The following is a 10,138-nucleotide window of genomic DNA, read 5'->3' as shown; positions in this document are numbered from 1 at the left end:
TGCGCTGTTTACGCCTCGTTTCTCCCTGGGAACGTCACAGTGCGGAGAGGGGCGGGGAAGTGGGGCGGGCAAGGGAACGTAACGTCAGCACGTCGGCCCCCCCCCCCCCGCCGCAGCCCGGAAGTCCCTTGAATGAGTTTTACTTCTAGTGATTAAGTCGGCCAAGTTACTTTGTGGGCAACTTGCTGCACTGCGTACTCCTAGGTGTCAGTTTTCTCACCTGAAACGACCATTAATGGACCTTCCATCCTCCAGGCAAAGATGCTTCCTGTCGCTCCGCGGGACGCCTAATTCAGTTCTGGAAATCGGAGTCTTATTTAGGACAAATATGGGCCGGTCCTTTTGCAGCCATCACTTTATACTCTGGGTACCAGATGTAAGTTCTTATTTGCTTCAGCGCAGGATGCAACCAGCTGACTTCACAAAAGCCTACTAGTATTGATTTTAATTGGGGAAAGGAATGATATTTTAATAATAGCTTTGTATAACAAGTTTGTTAAACATTTATCGAGGTCCTGGGACTAGTGAGAAATTAAAACTACAGAAGTGACCAAAAATTACATAATATGGTAAAATCTGCAAAGAAAACTTGCATGAAGTAAACTGTCCAAAGGAATGAAAATGTAATTTTGCTTCACTGCTTCATAACTGAGATTACAAGGGAAACAAAATTTGAAGAAAAAAAAAAAAGAGGTAACACTATTATATAAAAACAAGCTAATGGCAAATTTAGAGAAAGACAGTCTACAGAGTCTTGGTCCTTGATAGCCCTTTTAACATATTGAGACCAAACTGAAGGGAACTGGAAGATTTTAAGCAGTGGGAAAACATGAATAGAGATTTGTTTGGAGCCATCTGGAGGGCTTCAAGGGAGAAAAGAGAAGGAAATCAATTCAGTAAATATAAAACCAAGCTATGTATCAGAGGCTTAGGAATCAAGATTAAATAGGACAGTATTTCTGCCTTTAAGGAATTTTAAATATATAGTATAGGGAAGAGAAAAGTAAACAGGATATTACTGTGTAAAAACAATACCTAAAAATTTGTGTGTTCTTACTGTGTGGTGGGTACTGTTCTGAGCACTTGACCTACACGATCTGATTTCATCTTTCAAAAACGCGATTAGATTAGTATATTATTAGCTCTATTTTACATGAAAGGAAAGTGAAGGATTATGAAATTGAAGTGCCCAAAGTTAGGAGTAGTAGTTAGTAACATGACTGAAGTCCAGGTAATTTGGATTCAGCCATCACCCACTTCCTAATACTGCTTTATGTAGTAAGCTCAGAATGTTACTGGAACCCTTGGGGGCAGGCCACTCAGACTGGTGGGGGGTAAAGAATAGAGTAAACGAAAGCTTTCTGGAGAAGGGGAAATAAAGCCTAGTTGAGATTTAAAAGCCTCTCAGCCTCAGTAAAAGGAAAAAGGGCAAGGGTGGTGGGCAGAAGAATGGTTTTCATGTGAAAAAAAAATCCTAGGTGACAAAGCTGCCCATGGTTCAATTCAGGTTGATATTCAATGGTTATGTAAGAAGAAGCTGAGGATTATGTTCTAGTGAGAGAGACAAAGCATAAGGGAACAAATTAAAAGTCATGATGAATCCTGTGAAAGAAACAAGAGGCTAATGTGGCAAGGCGGAGATGGGTGGAGGCTTTTTATATTAAAAAAAAACTAGTAAAGTCCTCTCTGAGGAGGGAATACATCAGGTGGACTGATAACCAGTAACAGGAGATAAGAGTCTTCCAGGCAAAGAACAGCCCATACAAAGGCTCTGAGGGAGAAAGAGGCCTTGGTGTGGTCAAGGATCTAATGAGAACACCAATGAGCCACCCAGATAATGAGTGAGAAAGCAAGTGACTGAGATAATGTTTGAGGGAAAGGCCACATCATACAAGTAAGGGCCTAATCAAGACCCAGGCTAAGACAAAAACAGCACATGATCTGCAGAGGGACAGAATTTCAAGGTTGAATCCACTGGAGGGTTGGAATAGATCCACAGATCCACAGCTATAAAATATAAAAACAAGCCAATACAAGTTCAAGGTGACCAGCACTTCTCAGAGGATGATAACAATATCTAGAGTCTCTGAAACATTTTTCACAACATTTAATATTAAATCAGGCCAGGGCCAGATCATACAGCACAAATTGCAAACTGGTGTCCGCTGACCTAAGACTTTCCTGGAACCAGCAGTGTTTGCGTGCTTTTACTGAAGCTTAAATGCCTTTAATCAGGGCATGCACTTTCCAATAAGACCTTTCCTGCATCATCCCTCTCAATTGCCTTACCTTTGACCAATATTACTGACTGAAGTATATATCTATTGAGCATGTGGATTGAAAAAAAAAGATAGATTCTGTTGCCCCAGAAAGTTTATGCGGAGTGAGGAATTAAGAAGACTCAGTCCAGAGTCTTAGAGAATATCAATAAAGGGAATATGCAATATGAATCTGGAACATTTTGTCATATTAAAAAGTAGTAATCAAAGAATGCTAGGGTCCTATCAAGATATGAAACATTTTGAACATCTGTAAAGATAAAATTGCATTGAATTGAAACATATGCAATATGTTTAAATCCATGAATTTATAATAGTTCAAAAAATTCATCAGTCCCTCTTGAATGACACTAGGGAACCAGTTCATTATTTTGAAAACTGGTAAAGAGAAATCATCATTTATCCTGTCCTTCCAATTAGAACTCTATCTCAGTATTACCAAGCAAGTAGTTGATGAAGGGAAGTTTCTAGGGAAGTATTCCAGCTAATACGTGGCCAGAGCAAAGTAATGATAGAAGTAGGACACCATCATTTTATAACCATTAATGAAATAAACAAACCAAGACAATGGTTATTAATGGCTGCTAATTTATATAACAGTCAGATGTTATGTGCCTCCTGAGGGAAGTACATAATGCTATCTATGAAGTAACGTTGCCAAGACCATGAAACCTGGATCTCATCAAGACTTGTCAGTAGTTCTCAACCAAAGGTGACTCTGCCCCCAGGGAAAGTTTGGAGAAATTTTTAGCTACTGCAACAAATTGTGCTACTAGAATGTAGTGGGTGGAGGCCAAGGATGGTGTTAAACATCCTATAGGGCACAGAAGAGCACCCCTCCTCCCCTAAACATAACAAATAACTATCTGACCCAAATGCCAATAGTGCTTAGGCTGAGAAATTGTGCTTTAGAGCACAGGCAAAACACAGGTGACTGTGTTAAGCAATCCCACACAAATATCATTAGCAAAATCCAGACAGTAGAAAACTCTACAGGACAAACAAGCAGGTGTCTTCAAAAATAAATTGCAGGGAAGGAGGAAAGAAAAACAGAGGAGTAAGTAATCTATATGTTAAAATAAAATTGTAAGAAATATAAAAAATATAAGCCAATTGCAGGATGTGGATGTTATGGGTTGAAATGTTCCTCAAAATATTATGTTGAAGACCTAACCTGAAGTACCTCAGAATGCAACCTTATTTAGTTTTAGGCTTGTTTCATATGTAACTTATTAAAATAAGGTTAGAGTGGAATAGTGTGGGTCCTTAATCCAATATGACTAGTGTCCTTATAAGAGAGAAGAGATACAGAAACAGAACACAAGGAATGTTTGGCCACGTGACAAATGGAAGGAGAGGTTGGAACGATGCAGCCAAGGGACTCAAGGATTACAGGCAAAACCCAGAAGCTCAGAGAGGCAAATAAAGATTCTCTCCAATGGGCTTCAGAAGGAACGTGGCTCTACTGACACTTTGATTTTAGACTTCTATCCTCCAGAACTGTGAGACAATAAGTTTCTGTTGTTTTAAGCCACCCGGTTTCTGGTACCTTGTCATAGCAGTCCTATGAAACTAATACTGTGGACCTTATTTAAATGCTGACTTGAATACATGAAAACACATCTCACACACCCCCCCCCAGCAAACTTACAATAGTGAGTAAATGATGATTTTGAAGGAATTGCTGTTAATAATTTTAGTCTAATAAGTTATGTTTAAAAAAGAATTTTTATAATTTCATGATACATGCTAAAATATTTGCAGATGAAATGATAATGGTATCTGGGACTTGTTTCCAAATAAACTGACAGGACAGGGGGCTTTGGGTGGCATTATATATGAAATAAGTCCACTCATGAGCTGAAGATGGGTGATGCATTTGTGGAAAAATGTACTCTCCTCTCTACTTTTTTTTTTAATATTTGAGATTTTCTTTAATAATTTTAAAGAAAAGCAGAGCAAGAAAAACCAGCCAAGAAAATTAAGGTGATATAAGAATGCCACTTTCCCTAATCCATATTTATCCTATCAGAACTAAAAAGTAACTAAAAATAATCTTTAATATAATTAGAATTCTATATTTAACTATTTGCTTTTAAAATAAAGTTATGTGAAAACAAGGGTACAGCTGTTTTAAAAATGCAGTTTTCGTTTTAGGCATGTTAATAGAAAAGAAAAGTTATGGAGTTAAAAAGAATTGATCTCTGGATTTGTTGAACATCAATCTATTCAAGTAAACTATTGTGTAATTATTAAAAGCACAGGCTTTGCAGTCATAATGAGCTGGTACAAATTCTGGCTCTGCCGTTCACTAGCATGAGATCTTAGAGAACTTAACTTCTAATCTTTCGTGTCTTTATGAATGAAAACTTAGAAATCATTTTCAAAGAGTTACTGTAATGTTTAAAAAGGTTAGAAAAAGGCAGTTAAATGTTCGATAAGCTGGACTTCTGTTATATTTATTATTTCTGTAGTTGAGGGAGGATGGATTGTTTTATTGTTGGTAAACTTAAGCAGAAAATATAGCACCAAATGGCTCTCCATGGATTTTTGCGTTAGCTATGGATGTGTACGATTTCTTGAACGAAGGTGGGTAAACTAAAAACATAGAACCAAAAACTCTTTAGACCTCAGGGGTCATCAAAATGTTATTTAAAAAATGTAATACAGCTTATACAGAGGAAAGTTCCTTTTTGATGGTAATGAATTGTGAATTGAATTGAATTTAGTTAGCAATAAAAAGTGCCCCGAGCTATGCATGTGGAGAGAAGAACATAAAAGGACTGATTACCAGATTTCAGTTACTATTGAGTTGACATCAGAACAGAGATACTAGAGATAAGCAAAGCTAGGGAAAGAGCTGTGGTAGGGAACTTTGGAGATCTAGCCCCTCTGAGGGAGATCTCAGTTGTACTTCATAATCCTCCAGCAATCCAGCTGAGACAGCAGAAAGACCACACCACATATAGATAGGGACTTTAGCCTAAAGTAAAGTCTGATCATGATCTACTCAAACAGAGACCAAAACCAAGGCCCAGCAAGATCCACAGGGGAAAAAAATGTGGAAGTTTTGGAGTCTTGCATATTAGAGAGGATTAAGAAAATTGGGGGGGTAGGGGTGAGGTATAGCTGGGGGTGAGGGTATAACTGTGGGTGGGGGTATAGCTCAGTGGTAAAGTGCATGCTTAGCATGCGTGAGGTCCTGTGTTCAATCCCCAGTACCTCCATTAAAAACAACAACAACAATAACAAAAAAATTGGACTTTCCATATATCTACTCCTATAAAATGTAAACATCCAGTGTACACAAGTTCAAAGTGATCAGCTTTTATATGACTGAAGCCCTAATCTGATTGCAATTTCCTAAGCCAGAACTGCCCAGCTAAGTGATTCTGAAATTCCTGAACCAAAGATGGCAAGACATAATAAAAGTTGTTTTTAAGCCACTAAATTTGGGGGCTGTGTTGTTACCCAGCACTAGATAAGTAATACACAATGCCATATGTAAAAATTAATTGTATTTCTAAATATAGCAACAAACGATCAGAAAATGAAATTTTAAAATGTTTACAATAGCATTAAAAACATAAAACACTTAGGAATACCGAAAACTATAAAACAGTGTTGAGGGAAATTAAAGAAGACCTAAATAAATGAAGACATACTCATTATGCATTGAAAGACTCAATACTGATTGATGTCATTTCTCCCTAAATTGAGCTATAGATTCAAAGCAATCCTATTCAAAATCTCAGTGGGTTTTCCTATAGAAGTTGGCAGGGTGAATTTAAGTTTGTAGGGAATGAAAAGGACCTAGAATAGTCAAAACAATTTTGGAAAACAAGAAAAATTTTGGAGGTCTAGCACTACCTGATTTCAAGACGACTTATGGCAGGGGAAGGCATAGCTCAGTGGTAGAGTGCATGCCTAACATGCACAAGGTCCTGGGTTCAATCTGCAGTACCTCCACTTAGAAAGTAAATAAATAAGTAAACCTAATTACCTTTCCCCTTGCAAAAAAAATTACTTAGAAAAATAATAAAATGAATAAATTAAACTTTATGAAAAATATATCATAAAGCTATAGTAATCAAGATAGTGTGGTACTTTTTAAAGTAAGACAACTATATGAATAAAGACACAATCATACCTAGGCATGCAATACAGCATTAAATGTATAGGTAATGTGTGTTATATTCATATACAGTTATATAATACAACATCAAAAATAAGAGCTACATGTATAAACATGGTTAGATTTCAAAAACATAATGTTAGGTAAAACAGGAGCTCTCAGAGTGCCATGATACTATTATTTAAATGTTAAAAAAAAAAACTATGTATTCTTTTATAGATGCAGAAATAATGTATGGAAAATATAAAATTGTATTATAGTCCAGAAGTAATCTTCCAAACAGTGTTGATTTCTGGGAAGGGAGGAAGGAATAGAACTGAGAAGGGGTACAAGGACTAAACTTTCATCAGATATGCTTTGTTTATTTAAGACAAGAAAGACCTGAAAGACATGGCAAAGCAATGACATTAGTGAGTACATGAGGGTTACCTTATTCTCTTCAACATCTTTTAAAAATTTCATTTTTTAAAATTACGCATGAATTTTAGGCAAATTTCTAGTGCTCATCATTGCATCAGGTAATTGTGTTTAAAATAGTTGGTCACAGCAGAAAAGAAACTGACCCTCCTATAGTCTTTGTCTCTGGGCTTTCTCCACTAGGGGGCCTTGTTTCTGCTCATTCTGAAGAGCTTGATGCAGATTTAAGAAAATTTCCTATTCCTAAACCAAGTGTGTGTAGGTGAGAGGACAGCCTGGGACCGGACTCTGTATCCTTTATTGAAATACTTATCTGGACCTCCAGATGCATAAAGCTTAGCTTGCCTGCACATTCCAGCCTCTCTTCTTGTTTCTGCCTGGGTGCCTCCGTAAGCTAATGTGTAAGAATGTGGCAGGACCTGATTTGCTGTTCCTGACTGTATCCTTCTCCGTCTTCACCCATGCCTAGTAAGGATTAGGTGTTTTTATAAAATAACACACTAATAGGTTTAGCATAATAGAATACAGTATTAGGAGAGCTACAAACTTTCAGTTATACTATGATTAAGTTCTAGGATCTAATGAAAGCACAGTGACTAGTTAATAGTGTTGTACTGTTTACTTGCTTGAGATTTGCTTAGAGGGCAGATTGTAAGTGTTCTCACCACACACACACACAAAAATGGTAACTATAACTATGTGAAGTGACAGATGTGTATATTACCTTGATTGTGGTAATCATGTCACAATTTACACATGTAATGTACACCTTAAATATGTACAATGTTCATTTGTCAATCAGAACTGGGGAAAAAATAAAGTTAAAAAAGAGGAGAGGAATTGTTCATACTGTAGCTGCTCCACTTTGGAAAACATCTGTGAAGGACGTAGGCCTTTCAAGGGTCTTTCTGGGCTGACCAAGAAAAAGAGGCCACAGGACTTGAAATCCTAAGGAGAACAGAGGACTGAAATAGAAGGTCTGCGGAAACCCCTAGAGAAGGGAATTTCCTGAAGTCACTTGAAATAGATTTAAAAAGACTTAAAGATACCTTGATGGGAATCACTAAAAAATATTTAAATATGGAGGAAGATACAGCTCAGGGTAGAGCACATGCTTAGCATGCACGAGGTCCTGGATTCAATCCCCAGAACTCCCATTAAAAAAAAAAAAGTATGAAAATATGTATTTGAAAAAAATATTTAAATTTGTATTCTGCACCACCTTCTGGCATCTGACTCAGTTCACATTTGGCTCCTAGCAAGACTGGGTCCTTTTTGGTATCAGACTTGCCTGAAGCTCTTCCAGAACTTCCCAAACATAAGGAAAAGTTACATTAAATATGCCACAGTAAACATTGCTGAACTCTTGAGTGTAACACAGCAGAGGCCTTGATGTAGCACTGAACTCCTGCCTGAACAATTTAGTATATTATGTACTCTTAAAATAACTAACCTTGACTAGCACGTTTACTTAGAACTTCCTTTCCACATATACTATCTCATTTAAACTTCACAACCAACTTGTGAGTTAGATTCAACAAACGTTATAACAGCAGTTATATTTTCAATTGAAAAAAATCAATAAAAATCTAAATATCTAGATATTGCAGGGTATTTTAAAATTTGGAAGTGTAATAATCTTTTGATTTGAAACCAGGTACCTGAACATTTTCTTCTGCACTAAGATGTCAACGTCAAGTTTTCATTTAGCTTTTACATGTACCACAGAAGGCAGCCTTGCATGCATTCTTTAATAGGAATTCTATTGGTTTAAGTCTTTTAATAGGAAACAGATTTTCAAAATATAAGTACTTCCAAAAAAAGAAAAGAATTCTGCTCAGCTTAAAAAATAATTATCTACTCCTGGGATAGTTAAAGAATTCTGGAATTTCGAAGTTGCTCTGCTTACTTTTTAACAACATTGATAGATGACATTTACTGAGCACTGCCAAGTCTGCTCTGAATGCTGCCTGTGTTTTACTTCACTTAATCCATCTAATAACCCCATGAGACATTACTGTCATCTTTATTTTATTGAAGAGGTAAGTTTCTTTTGAGTAAATGCTTAGTCTTTCAGGGTTTTTCTTTCCTCTTCTTCTCTTTTCTTGGTAGCATCTTGGTACAGGGGTGTGCTGGGTCTCTCTGGCTGCCCTGACCCATTTTTCTTACACTCTACCCTGCTCTGTACTTTAAAAAGCTGACCTATGGAGACTGCTCAGTTGGTTCCTTTCCTTGGTTTTGGCTGAGTGCAGACAAGGGAAGGCACACACAGAAGATCTGAGAGTAGGAAGATAGTAAGAGTTGAATTACTTAGTTTCATGACTCCCTCCATGCAGGGTTACCAGAGGTTGGCTCTGTACTTCTATTCATAGCAGTCAACAGTACCTATACAGCTATCCTATGTCGGTTCTAGTAACTTCAACTTTAATTTGTTCGTTCTGCCTTAGGGTATTACTCTGGACTGAACTATGTCTCCCCAAAACTCGTATGTTGAAGCCCTAACTCCCAATGTCTAACTGTATTGGAGACAAGTCCTGTAGAACCCAGGGGAAGTCCACGAAAACCAGGACAGAGCTGCTCCAGTGTCATTCTTAGTCTCCTGCTGGTCTGGGGGGACTGTAATAGGAATCCAGGCTGGCAGACTTGGAACAAATTGAGAAGAAGGATTCTACAAGATCAGTAGCAAGTGCTGTGAAAGGCATAAGACTGAAAGGTCAAGGGAACCTGAGGCACTAAGAGATTCTGGTGACCTGCTTAGGGCTAGCCCAGTGAAGAAGAAAAACCTAGAAACTCATACTTCCACAGTTAAGTCTGTTAAGCAGGAAGAACCCAGGGTTTAAAACCAGCTCAGAGGTTGCCCAGGTCTGAGGAGTCCAAGGAATGTACCTGATGGTGCTCTACCCTCTGATCCTTTAAAGAGTGCTGCGTTTGTTCCCTTCCTCCCTTTTGAATGGGTACCAACTTAGTTCTCTTTAGCAGCTGGAAGACATTCCTCCTAAACTTTTCTCTACTTGCTCTAAGAAAGCACCCCAAGGCAGTAGGACCTGGTTTCTTAGGTACTGGGGACAATCAGATCACTGCTTGGACTCTGCTTAGAGTAGGGATGGTAAGTAGCCTGCCTTCATGGCTTTCCCTTTCCCTCTCCCTTCTTATTCCCATGTCATACTGCTCTAGTTTTCCCAGAGTTTTACTAAGCCCACCTGCAGCTCCTGGCCATCTGGATGCTGTCCTCTGGATAGCCATAAAATACAATGGGGAGTGGAATCTGTTTGCCTCCCCTCCTCCACAGGATGTCATTGTGGGAATT

The sequence above is a fragment of the Camelus bactrianus genome, chromosome 2, assembly GCF_048773025.1.
Source record: "Camelus bactrianus isolate YW-2024 breed Bactrian camel chromosome 2, ASM4877302v1, whole genome shotgun sequence".
Taxonomy (NCBI): domain Eukaryota; kingdom Metazoa; phylum Chordata; class Mammalia; order Artiodactyla; family Camelidae; genus Camelus; species Camelus bactrianus.
The sequence above is the reverse complement of the archived record's forward strand: the minus strand, read 5'-3'. Positions refer to the sequence as shown.